Source organism: Lutra lutra, chromosome 3 (assembly GCF_902655055.1).
Source record: "Lutra lutra chromosome 3, mLutLut1.2, whole genome shotgun sequence".
Lineage (NCBI taxonomy): Eukaryota > Metazoa > Chordata > Mammalia > Carnivora > Mustelidae > Lutra > Lutra lutra.
The window spans coordinates 133496838-133509886 of NC_062280.1; the positions used below are offsets into that span (position 1 = coordinate 133496838).

Here is a 13049-nt window from a genome sequence, read left to right on the forward strand (position 1 = left end):
ATGCTAGGAAATCACACATACCCCAAGCCCAATTATATAGGATAATCTTCTTCCAAAGCCCATACTCAGTGAAAGACAAGCACAGTTTTGTACACTATCTGGCATTCTGCCTGCCTTTCAGATCCTTTCTTCCACTTAATGCTGCTTCATGTAAACATATCAATTTTCTCTGATGGCCATAGCTTAGGAGAGAAAGGAAGTACTATTTTTAAAGTATCATTTGCTTCTACACTAAGAAAAAAGGGAAAATATGGAACAATGTCCAGAAAGCTTATTTTTTAAATGAAGTGTATTTTTTATCCCAGAACCAGCCAATACCAATTGGTATTGATCAACATTATTATCAATCAACATTATTGAGCTTTATTTTCTTGGAATTTATATTATTTTTGTAATATAAACTATAAAATTCCTTGAAAACAAATAATTGCATTCAACAAACATCCATCGATTCAACTGTGAGCATTCTGAAAGAAAGCAGAAATCTAAATCTTTCCATGCACCAATACATCTGATGCGTATTTATTAAAGATTTTCTTTTTATCAAATATTTTATTTATTTGTTGGGGCACCTGGGTGGCTCAGTGGATTGAGCCGCTGCCTTCGGCTCAGGTCATGATCTCAGAGTTCTGGGATGGAGCCCCGCATCCGGCTCTCTGCTCAGTGGGGAGCCTGCTTCCTCCTCTCTCTCTGCCTGCCTCTCTGCCTGCTTGTGATCTCTCTCTATCAAATAAATAAATAAAATCTTTAAAAAAAAAAGATTTTATTTATTTGAAAAAGAGAGAGCATGTGTGTGGGGTGGGAATGGAGAAGGAGGGGAGGAGGGGAGTAAGGAGGTAGGGGAAGGGGAGACAAGCAGACTCTGCACGAAGCAGGCAGCCTGAGGCTTGATCTCAAGACCCTGAGATCAAGACCTGAGCCAAAATCAGGAGTCCAGTGCTTAACCAACTGAGCCAGGTACCCCACACCCGATATTTAAAGTTGTATTAAAATCTACTAATAGTCCAAAATCTATATGACTTCAAATCCATTAGGAGGTCCACAGATTTTGAAATTCACTCTTTCATAAAACTTTACGATCCCTTCTGGAATAAGAATGTAACAGAATCTACTGCAAGAAAATATTATTGGGTTAATAAATTTATCCTATAATACACAACTAAGTACAAGAATATCTGAAGTTAATTTTTATCCTCATTTCTGGATTCGGATTAACTGTGGCCCAGAGTCACTACGTAATGACTGCCTGAGTCACTGTCAATAAAAGCCCACAAATATATCAAAACCCTCATAATCCCTAACACACACACACAATCTCATTTTATTTTATTTTTTATTTTTTAAAGATTTTATTTATTTGACAGAGAGAGACACAGCGAGAGAGGGAACACAAGTAGGGGGAGTGGGAAAGGGAGAATGTGGGACTCGATCCCGGGACCCCTGGATTACGACCTGAGCCGAAGGCAGATGCTTAATGACTGAGCCACCCATGCGCCCTATGCAATCTCATTTTAAAACAGAACTCCAAAAAACACTTTGATTTCTTTTTATGTTAATACTGAATTTCACATAAAACAAAAGGCCCTGACTAAAAATGATGTGTTCTGACTAAACCTAGACAGGGTTATCATACTAGGCAGGCTTATGCTCATGACATGAGGTGTCATCGGCATTTATACTTAATAAGCCACTGGAAAAGTTTTGATTTACATTCACCTAAATCCCTGGGATACGGTTCTTTCGACCACTCATCTAGTTTGATTTTTCAGCTAGAATGTCAATGTTGACTGGACATTATTTCTTAAGTTTCAGTGGAGATTTAGAATTATTTTTTAAAATAAAGACTGGGGCACCTGGGATGGCTCAGTGGGTTAAAGCCTCTGTATTCAGCTCGGGTCATGATCCCAGGGTCCTGGGATCAAGCCCCACATAGGGTTCTCTGCTCAGCAAGGAGCCTGCTTCCTCCTCTGTCTCTCTGCCTACCTCTCTGCCTACTTGTGATCTCTGTCTGTCAAATAAATAAATAAAATCTTTAAAAAAATACATTTAAAAAATAAAAAATAAATAAAGATAATTTTTTATTGTTGCAGAGTACCACTTCTTTTGGAGACAGAATTATGATTCTTTTGCCTGTTTGATATTTTATTTATGACAAATGTCGTGAAAGGAAAGAGGAATAGACATTAGAGCAGCAAACAGGGGATCTAACAAACATACCTAATCATTTGGGCCGCTTTAAAGTAGATTCAGAATACTATAAATTTTTATTAAAGTAGTATTCTCAATATTTAGAACATGATTAAGGGCACCTGGGTGGCTCAATCATTAAGTGTCATGATCCCAGTGTCCTGGGATTGAGCCCCACATTGGGCTCCCTGCTCAACCAGAAGCCTACTTCTCCCTCTCCTGCTCCCCCTGCTTGTATTTCCTCTCTTGCTGTGTCTCTCTCCATCAAATAAATAAATAAAAGACTAAAAAAAAAAAAATTAAGGGTAAGTAACTCATAAGACTGTTGTAAGAGAACATCAACACTGTCTTGGAAAGGTTACAGCCTAAGTTTCTAGCATTCCACACTATGTTCTTCACATTGTCAGCATATGCTTGGAGATGTTATATACCACCCCACAAATGTGGTATTTTATTATTCAAGTTTGAAAGGGCCCACAAGGTAACTAGTGTCTCCAGGAACAGGATGCAACATGATATAATGAATATTTGGACGAAGAAGACTTGAGTCCGAATGCTAGCTCCATTACTAAGTGTGACCGTTAAGTAATTAACCACTTTGATCCTGTTTCCTCTGCTGCAAAACTGGAACAAAAATTACTACTTTTCGTACTGAGAGGAAGCATGCAAAAGCAGTTTGAAAACTGTAAATTAATGTGATGATAACTATTTTTTATTATTAACAAGTAGTTCTACTTCTGCTTATTCCTCCTGCATGCCTTATTATAGAAGTAAAAGGTGCCAAAAAGGAAGAAAGGAAGAAAGATAAAGTAAAACAACCTCAGAGGAAGATCAGAAGCAAAAAAAGGGGAAAAAAAAGGATCAATGTTCACATAAAAAGAAAAACAGTATCTCAACATACTAGCATTGCATTAGGAATCAAACTTATTATTATTTTTTTAACGGCATCATTTTCTGCCTACTCAGCATGAAATGCTACTATTCACCCAGCAGGGCTAGGGGACAGATATTTCTGAGGCCATAATTTATACTTTCTATATAGTTCTGAGGGAGAAGGAGAGAAGATAAACGGACCCTGAGAGACATGAGGTGATCACTGTATAAAATTTGACTATCCAGCAGTTCCACCTGTGCAAAACCTAACTGAGAACAAGCGACAAGCAAATGTCTACCAGCCAAAAGAGGTCTTACGGAGTCCGCACAGAAAAGCTCACACAGGACCTACTTGCAACTGCTTTGGCTACGTTTAAACAAGCATGTTTATATGATTTCCAAGTTTACAGCAAATTAGAGCAGCACACTGGGAGAAGGATGAGGGGATGCTCCTGGGGGCACGTGACGGCAAAACGAAATCGAAGCTGGCAGCTGGACCCCAAGGAAAGGGACCAAAACAAGCCAAACCAAACCAAACTAACAAACAGAAAAACTACTGAAAAACAGACAGCAGGTCTCAGAAGTACAAGAGTTTGAGGTCACTGGCTCTGGGAATGACCAGACCTTCCTTCCAGCTCCAGCCTTGCTTACCGAGCAGTTTGTAAACGGTGTTCTTCAGAAATCTGGAGACCGCAGAGAGACTCGGTCAGACGCAGCAGCAAGACAGCAGGGCAGAGCTGGACGCCAGGGGAAGGGCAAAGCTCTCGACTCTGTCCCTCTGCAGATGCCACCATCCACCAAAGCAGCCCTCTTCATTTAGTTTTACTTAATGAGGCTTCTTTGATAAAAGGGACCTGTTGACTTAAAAAAAAAAATTTTTTTTTTTAAATTAAAATTTGACCACCACTGACTTCTACACTCCAGGATCCTTAAATGCAATACATTCCAATGTAGTAATGAACTCCATGCCAAGACCTGGGGAGAGGGAGGGATGGACAGGTAGAGCAGAGAGGACTTTAAGGGTGGTAAAACCATTCTGTATAACACTACACTTGCCCAAGCAAGAAAAAGACTCAGAAAAACCCAGGGAAATCTTATTTCTCTTCTTCCTCAAGGCCACATTCAATAGGTCATTAAGCCCCCTGGATGGACCCTCCCACATATTTCGTAGCTATGCCCCATTCCAGACATCCCTCATGAGTCTGTCCTTCTGGGCCTCCCCACATCCACCCACACCCAAGAAAGTACCCTCCCTGTTGGGCCACTATTGCCCTGTCATTCCAAGTCCAGAGCAGATCCTGTCACACTTTTTAGTGACACACCTTGCTGTGAGACTGAAGCAGAATGGGACGGAAACTATTTCTAGGGCTTGGGATTAAAAGTGTTGTATTTGTGCTTTAAAATGTTTGTCACATACATGTAGGGGCGCCTGGGTGGCTTAATGGGTTAAAGCCTCTGTCTTCAGCTCAGGTAATGATCCCAGGGTCCTGGGATTGAGCCCCGAATCAGGCTCTCTGCCCAGCAGGGAGCCTGCTTCCCCGTCTCTCTGCCTGCCTTACTCTCTGCCTACTTGTGATCTGTCTGTCAAATAAATAAATAAAATCTTTAAAAATAAAATATTTGTCACATGTATATATAGACTTGTCCAATTTCTTTTTTTTTCTGAAGATTTTATTTTCTTTTAAGTAATCTCTATACCCAATGTGGGGCCCCAACTCACAGCCCCAAAATCAAGAGTTGCATGCTCCACTGACTAAACCAGCCAGGCACTGTCTCCAAATTTGTACTATGCGCGTGCATTTATATATTTTACATGGAAACCACCCCCCCCAAAAAAAAAAACAGAAAAAACAAAACAGTATCCTGGGTAAGATTTAGTACTTTTAAGGTCACTTTCAAACCAGGCTCTTCAAAATCTTTCTCCTCAAACTACATTCCCCTTCTCATCAATCCTCATTCCTTTTGTCTTCACTGCCTCCCCTCTGCCCTGGGGCCTGTGCACAGTGACATCCTGGAAACCTCCCCACGGCCCCAGGCAGCAGCGTTAATCAGCTATCCACAGCTCTTCTGGGCTTCCACAGCACCCAGCATATATATACCTTCTTGAAAGCACAAAGGACACTTGCTTCTTTGTATTTGTTACTTGTTTTCCCCAGAGACACCCAGCTCCTACGGAAAGCCCCAGGCTATGCCACAGAATGGTCTGAATTACCTAACACTAGGTCTGGCATACAATAAATGCTGCCCAGTGTGATTATCAATAACAATATCTACTGTATTATTAAGGCCTATGTAATTAGACTACCTTTCGACCTACAGCCCATTGCTTTGCTGATGTAAGATAACAAACTCCTGGGACAGGCAGAACCATATAATGCATTTCCTCCTTCCTGTGCATTTAATAGTCTTTCTACTTAAGGTGCCGTCATATTGCACACTAACCTGTATGGAAACACCTGCAAAGTGTGAAATGGCTATAAATAATATTTTAAATATATTTTTTTAAATGGCGTGTGGGTAACTTTAAAAGTTTTATTGATGCATGTGTGTTGTGGGAGGTTGAGTTTCCTGACCAAGGGCTGCTTGAGTGGTGGAGATTATAAACTGAGGGAGAAGAATCACTGATAACTGTGCTCAAGATTGCTCTTTGGGAAAGTTCAGATGTTTTTTTTTTTTAAGATTTTTTATTTATTTATTTGACAGAGAGAGATCACAAGCAGGCAGAGAGGCAGGCAGAGAGAGAGGAGGAAGCAGGTTCTCCGCTGAGCAGAGAGCCCGATGCGGGGCTCGATCCCAGGACCCTGAGATCATGACCCGAGACGAAGGCAGCGGCTTAACCCGCTGAGCCACCCAGGCGCCCCAGGAAAGTTCAGATTTTTTTTTTTTTAAAGATTTTATTTATTTATTTGACAGAGAGAGATCACAAGTAGACAGAGAGGCAGGCAGAGAGAGAGAGGGAAGCAGGCTTCTTGCTGAGCAGAGAGCCCGATGCGGGACTCGATCCCAGGACCCTGAGATCATGACCTGAGCCGAAGGCAGCGGCTTAACCCACTGAGCCACCCAGGCGCCCCGAAAGTTCAGATTTTAATTGCCAAAGACATTCGTGAAGCAGTGGAGATGGTATGTCAACCGCCATCTCACTGGCTTTGCTAGGTGTCCATGTGGCCATTTAGAAGCACCTCGCCCCTTCCATTGGTCTCTAATCTCCTTCAGACACAGATCTGATGATGTGATTCATCTGTCCAAACACTTTGGGGATTTCTCTTTTGCCCACAGGTTAAAATTTAATAGTTTTCTCTTGGTTACAGAGTAAAATCCAAATGCCTAATCCTTCCTTCTGCCTTCTTCTACAGTATCTTAGGGAAGAGAAAGGATGGTGGTTGAAGGAAGAAATGAAATCAAGCAAGTATCAGCAATGAGCCAGACACCTATGCTAGATGCTGGTCCCTTCTCTCTCCGATAGTACAGTTGTAGAGACAGGAGCGGAGACAGAATCTAAACATATTAATGCCAGACAGGTGATAGATTACAACTGCTATTAAAAGGACCAGGGGCGACTTCCTGTAGGAAAGGCCATGCATGCTCACTCTCGAGCCAGTTAGAGGTTAAGAGGGAAGACCAGAGAAGCAAAGGCTCTTGTCCCCACAGACACATTAGTACAATTCCAGGCCCAGGGATGTCTTCAGCATCCTTCAGTTATAAACAAGGACCTGGTGCAACAATCTCTATTCCCCTTACACTTTGCATTTCACTTTTATTTAGACTCCTAAAACCCCATATGAAACCACTGTAATTATCCTTGTCACGGATGATTCAAAATACACACACCGTAAAAACGGAATTCTAACCAGGAAAAATATAGAGAAATCCAAATAGATTGCCCCCCCCCTTTTTTTTTTGCATAAAGAAACTACTGGGTAAATATTTTGATATTTGCTTTCCTGATCTCTCTCTTTCTAATTAGGCTATGAAATCCTGATTTTATTTTCCTTTGGTACTTTATTTTGTTATATGGTCCTTAGGGTTAGGGGCCTTCTAGGCAGTGCAATTCCTCAAGGCACAGAGTAAACAATGATTGAATGAATAAACCTATATAAGCTGCTCGGATTTTATCTGACTTTCTAGTGTAATGACTACATCAACAAAATCACATTTTAAAACCATAAACATAATCCATACAATGTCTTGAAAAAAAATGTGTATTTGCAATCAACTTAAATTAATGACAACAGAAAGGAAGTGCCACTCCTTTGAAGTAACACCTAGGCACTGACTTGCCATTGTTTGCAAACATAGCCCACACCTAATGACTGCTTTGTGTCAACACAATTAACCAATAAGCCCTAAGGGAAGCATTTCTGTACACAAAGGTTTCTCTTTGACAAACACCTGATCTAATTTTTGCTCCCAGAAATGAATTTCTACTACCACCACATAACAAGGAAAGAATAATATCAATGCACCAACAAGTTAAGGAAAACCACAAGAGAACTAAAATCTCTTTAGCTTTAACACATTTTCTCATCTTCCACATTCACTGGCTTCTAATAGTCACTCATATCATTAATCAAACCATTAATCATAACTAACAATAATCCCATATCATTCTTCATAATCATTAATCACCAGCAGTGCCATTTTGTGAACATGTTGTGCCAATTTCTGGGGAGTTATTTGGAAACTGGAATTCATTTTTCCAGACAAACAATGTTCTGAGTGCTGATTAGATTCCCTGGCCAGCCCACTGAGACCCTCTGAACTCCTAATTAGCCTCTAATAACTGCTGACACCAGCCCAAATAAGCAATGTCAGTCTTTGGCATGAGTAAGCTTGTCCAAGCTAAGGTGTCTCAAATCCTCACAACTACCCCAATGCACGAGATTTTCAATGAACTCTTTTTCCTACGCAGTCAAACTCCAGTTCTCTCCTGTGTGATTCCCCGCAAAGAAAAAAAGGAATATGGATTAATGGATTTAGAGTGAAGCGTGAAGAGAAGTCAAACATTCTACCATGAGATGGAAAACTCTGATGGAATCTGTGAATCCTTCTTGGAGTTATTTTCTGAAATGTGTGGCTCCCAAGTCAGTTAAATTTAGATACAAGAATTCAGAAAGCAACTCCCAGCACTTCAGTTGAATTTCACCATCCATTAAACTCTCCATTAAAAAAAAAAAAAAAACAAAAAAACCCCTGCAAATCTGCTCCAGACCTCCCACAACCCACAAGTACTTAAGTTAAAAATCCTTCACACCTTCTGATAAACGGTCCCAAACGACAGTTCCAAATCAATCTCTTACCTTACCCATGTCACAATGTCTGTATTTCATCAAATCAAATAAAAACATACAGTTACATACACACTAACTAAAGCAAATCTACATTTGACCAGCTTCCGAGCAATTTAACATATTAAAAAAGAAAAATATTAGGCTACATGGAAAAAGATATTCCTTGGGATAAAGAAGGGTTGAGATCAAGTGAGCTCATGGCCCAGCCTGGCTGGGGAAGGGCCCTCAGGAGCAATGAATGTAAGCTGTTGCTACTCAGTGTTCACACTTCCACTACTCCCAAAGCCTCCCTCTAGGTTGTTTCAGAAGCAATCTCTAATGTCAACCCACCTGGGGGGCCCCCAGAGCACATGCGCACTTTACAGATTATTTGTGCAGTGGTTGAAAACCAGAGTTTTCTCCAGGTCATTGGAGAATTGGGATGAATGGTCATCCTTAGTGATGTCAGTGTTTATAAGCCAAAGACTACTTTTCACTAAACCCATTTCATGACTGAGGAATATATGTTTTCCATGTATAGTCCTTCAAAATTAAATTTGAAAAAGGGGAAGGGGAAGTGATCAAATATTAAATTTCCCCATGCAGAAATTCATATATAAAGCAATGCCACCAGTGATATCTGGTAATCAGAATAAAAAAGAGAGAAAAAATTTGACATTTAATACTACCCCCCCAAGAAAGAAATCAGAATTGTCTTTATAAGAAAAATCAGACTTTGTAGGACTCCTTTACATTTATTTTATGGGTTAAATTTTTATCTTTGAATTAAATATGGGTTAGAGAATGAAGGGGAAGAACCAAAATCTTTTCAGTGTTTATGACTTCTAAAATGATACAGAACAGAACATACACATTTATAATTTGTTTTACTGTTTCTGCATTTCATCTTAAGTTATGAATTTAAATTTTATGTCAGACTCTCTTTGAATCTCAGAAAATTGGTTTTGGAGTTGATTAGACTTCCCAACTAAAACTGTAAAATTGAATGTATTATAGGGGCATGATATTTATACACAAATTATATTTTTATATTACACTATCTCTATTAATTCTGAGTCACTTAACAGAATATGACATATTTTAAAAAACGATTTAGTATCGTTTATTAACACAATGAGCACGGAACAGAAAGAAGAGTCAGTTCTCTAACAAGGCTGATAAGAAGACCCTTTATACAACCAACCTGACCTAAACAGAAATTCATCTCAGTAGTGGTCTGCTTTTTCTTTTGTGAGCATAGTTTGAAACATATACATTAAAAACGGTATCAATTTTTATGTGGCTATGGGGTTGGGGAGAGGGGTTAGCATATCGTGTTAGCAATTTTCTGTGGAATCACAGAGTTTCATTGTGGTAGTCATATCACATCAAAATCTGGGGGTTTTTTGTTGTTGTTGTTGTTGGTTTTTTTTTCCTAAATGGTTTCCATTGTCTTTAGTGAATCTGATATGGAAAATTGCTAATGCAATAAAAGTATCACGTAAGCTTTCCTGACTGTAATGCTCAGCCACAATACTCAGAAGAGGCTTGACTGGACTGGAGGCTTTTCAGGGCCAGCTCTCCACAGCCTCTGAACAAAGTCCTCAGCTCAAGTTCAACACTGGCTTCTTGAAAGATGCACCACTAAGGCGTACTGTATGGAGGAAACTCTTTTACAGATTTTATTTCAGGAAAAAAAAAAATGGGTTCAGTGAAAGATGTGTCACTTAATTACTATTTATTTACTGAGCACTATGCTAGGCACTGTGGTCAGCATTAAGGGAATAGAAAAGATGAAGCATGATCCCTTCCTTCACAGATCTTGAAAGCACTGACTGACTAGCAGAAATAAATTAGCACATGAGTAACTTCATATAAGACGAGATGAAGCAAGAGTGGAAAAGGCAAAGAGGTACAGCAGCTCAAAGAAGGAGACATCTGAGACCGGGACCATAAAAAAGTTCATGAAGGCTGCACCTGGACAGGACCACAGAACATGAGGAAGATGCAGCTATCCCTTAGGATCTGATGCTACGCTGGGAAGCAGGGGGTGGCATTTTAGGCCTTAGCATGAGTACAGATGCAGAGAAGAGAAAAGACAGGGCATGATGGGAAATTATAATTCATTATTATAATGAATTATAATAATTTAATGACAGCTTAAAATCTAGGAGGGGTAAGATCAACCTGGAAATGTGGTCTGGGGCAGCTGGAGGCTGCCACCAAAGGAGAGTAGTATAGGGTGTTCAGGATGGTTTGGGGTGCAAGTGTCAGGATGCAGTCCCTTGGGAAGATTAACACCCAGCTTTCACCGGTATAATGGCTTCTAATACTAACAGATATTGTGAAATCTTTTTTTTTTTTAAGATTTTTTATTTATTTATTTGACAGAGAGAGATCACAAGCAGGCAGAGAGGCAGGCAGAGAGAGAGGAGGAAGCAGGTTCTCCGCTGAGCAGAGAGCCCGATGCGGGGCTCGATCCCAGGACCCTGAGATCATGACCTGAGCCGAAGGCAGCGGCCCAACCCGCTGAGCCACCCAGGCGCCCCAGATATTGTGAAATCTTAACATTAGTTAGCACACGTTCCTTGAGACACAATTTACAGGAATATTTATTTTAAAAGGTTAGTTTATTGCTAAGGGATAATTATTTTTTTGTTATGTGACTACTCATGACATGGACATTCACGAGCTTAAGAGAAAAAAAAATCTATAAAGCATACTCAAACTGTTATAACTACTCATGAATTCATTGTTTGCCTGTTTTGTTTTGGGTTTTTTTTTTGCTTTAGAATAACTTTTCAACTCACTAGCAACAGTAACCAAGGAAATATAAATCCAACAACCTAAAATTACAACTGTTTGAAGAGATTCATGCTTTCAATGTACTGCTATATTTATTCTTTTATTCTGGACACTTCCCTGTTTCTGAATTCCTCTCCAAATGTTAGAAGCAATAACAAAATCTGCACTAAGGTTTGATAGAAGCTTAAACTGTAATTAGTATGTTTTGCAAATTTTAAGTCTTCATTTTCTACAACATTTACCTTCCCTTAAAGCAAAATACATTCTTTGGATACGTATTATTTCTGACATAATAAAGCAGTATATGATGAAATTGCTGTTTTCTTTATTGCAAAGGGAATGTTAGATATAAACTAGTTAGTTGCCTACATGCTATAGTGACCACTCCTGAGACATGAGCTCTCCAATTTGGCAAAGGAAATTGCACTCTCATTAATCAGAATTAAACCATTTGTAACCCTGAAAGTGAATATTTTAATCTTTATGAAATAATTTCTTGACAGATTTTTTTTCTCCTCCAACTGACCACATGGACAGAAAAGATAAATAATTTTGCCAGTTGTTTATTACTTACAGATATCCTTGGCAAGGTCTCATTTAAAAAACAAACCAAACAAGAAAACCTCTTCTTTCTCATTCGATGTCTTGGGCAATCAGGGATGCAGTAGTTGATATCTGTAAACATTCTCTGATTAGCCATTAACTGAAGATATAGAAGTAAAAGAAAAATATTTTAGAGGGAGAAAAGTCTAATAGCTCATGTTGACTCTAAGACACTGACGACAAAGGTGTGGGAACTACAAAGTACTTAGGGGTTTAACCTAAAATTTGTTTATACCCTTGATCTTCAGTAAACACTGTACTGATAAAAATGAGTTTGTTCAGGTCAAGAATATATTGACATTCTCTTAAACATAGCTTAAAACCACAGAGCTGAAACCAAAACAACTCGGACAAAGATAGCCAGTCAAGCATAAAAATGGGAGTTGGTTGTGTCAGAAGAGATTAAGAGGCTCAAGGCTGTCTGCTAAAGACAGCTGTACTGCCATCAATGAAGGCAATTATTATCACTACAAGTTCCTTTCCTGATATATTATTTTAAACTTTTGTCATATTATATTTAAAATGTTCCTTATTTATAAACTATTACATCATTTTCTTATCTGCAGTGTCCTTCTTGGATAACCACAGATTTGAAAACAGTCCAAAATCTTGTTCATGATTTCCTACAAGCATAGAAAGACTCACTTACTGAATGTGGAGTTTGGAGAATGTGTTTGGGCTTTACTTTTACTTCCTTTTTAAATATAGATTGCTATTTTAAAAATAAAAACATCCAATGGCATTCCCTCACACCGGCAGGACTCCTAAGACAGAAGATCTGTTTGTAGCATGAACATTTCACTCCCTCAGAAGGATGCCCCCAAAGCTGTGCTCAGTTATGGCCAAGGAGGTAGCATTATTAAATGCCGTATGACTTGACAGTTATCCTCTATTATTCCTGCTAAACCACACTTCCAAAAGATCATCCGAGAAATCTGGCAAACCACTGTAATGACACTTGTAAATTGGATCCATTAAAAGCAATCCACAGTGTCCTGTGGGTGTGTATCCGACTGTTAATTACTGGGTAAATAATTTACATGCAATTTTATTCCGAAACTAGATATACATTATTTGTAGGCTATTTCTCAGAAGTACCAGTTCCAACCCAGAAACAAGTCAACGGAGGATTTCTAAACTATCCTTTGAAATTTCCACTGTCAAGGGTGGGAGGAGGAAGGAATAGTAACGGGAAGACTTGTCAGCGATTAGCCATCCATAAAAATGTTTTCCCCGCGCTCCTCCTTCCGATCACAATGCTGGCGTCAGTTAGTCTCCTGTATCTGTTCCCCACCTCGCCCCCCTCCCCTCTGC

At 39.4% G+C, this 13049-nt stretch overlaps 1 protein-coding gene across 5 annotated transcripts in view; it reads right to left on the reverse strand.

Annotated features, from left to right (window-relative positions):
- Window positions 1-13049, reverse strand: part of SMAD9 (SMAD family member 9) — an 81835-nt gene that overhangs the window by 67803 nt on the left and 983 nt on the right. For 4 of the 5 annotated variants that reach the window (XM_047723210.1, XM_047723212.1, XM_047723214.1 and 1 more), the window contains exon 2: window positions 3712-3921. The gene's annotated coding sequence lies outside the window, so the exon portion shown is untranslated. Of the gene's footprint in view, window positions 1-3711; window positions 3922-4477; window positions 4523-13049 lie in introns of those variants that run through there. The other variant, XM_047723211.1, reaches the window with a different exon arrangement.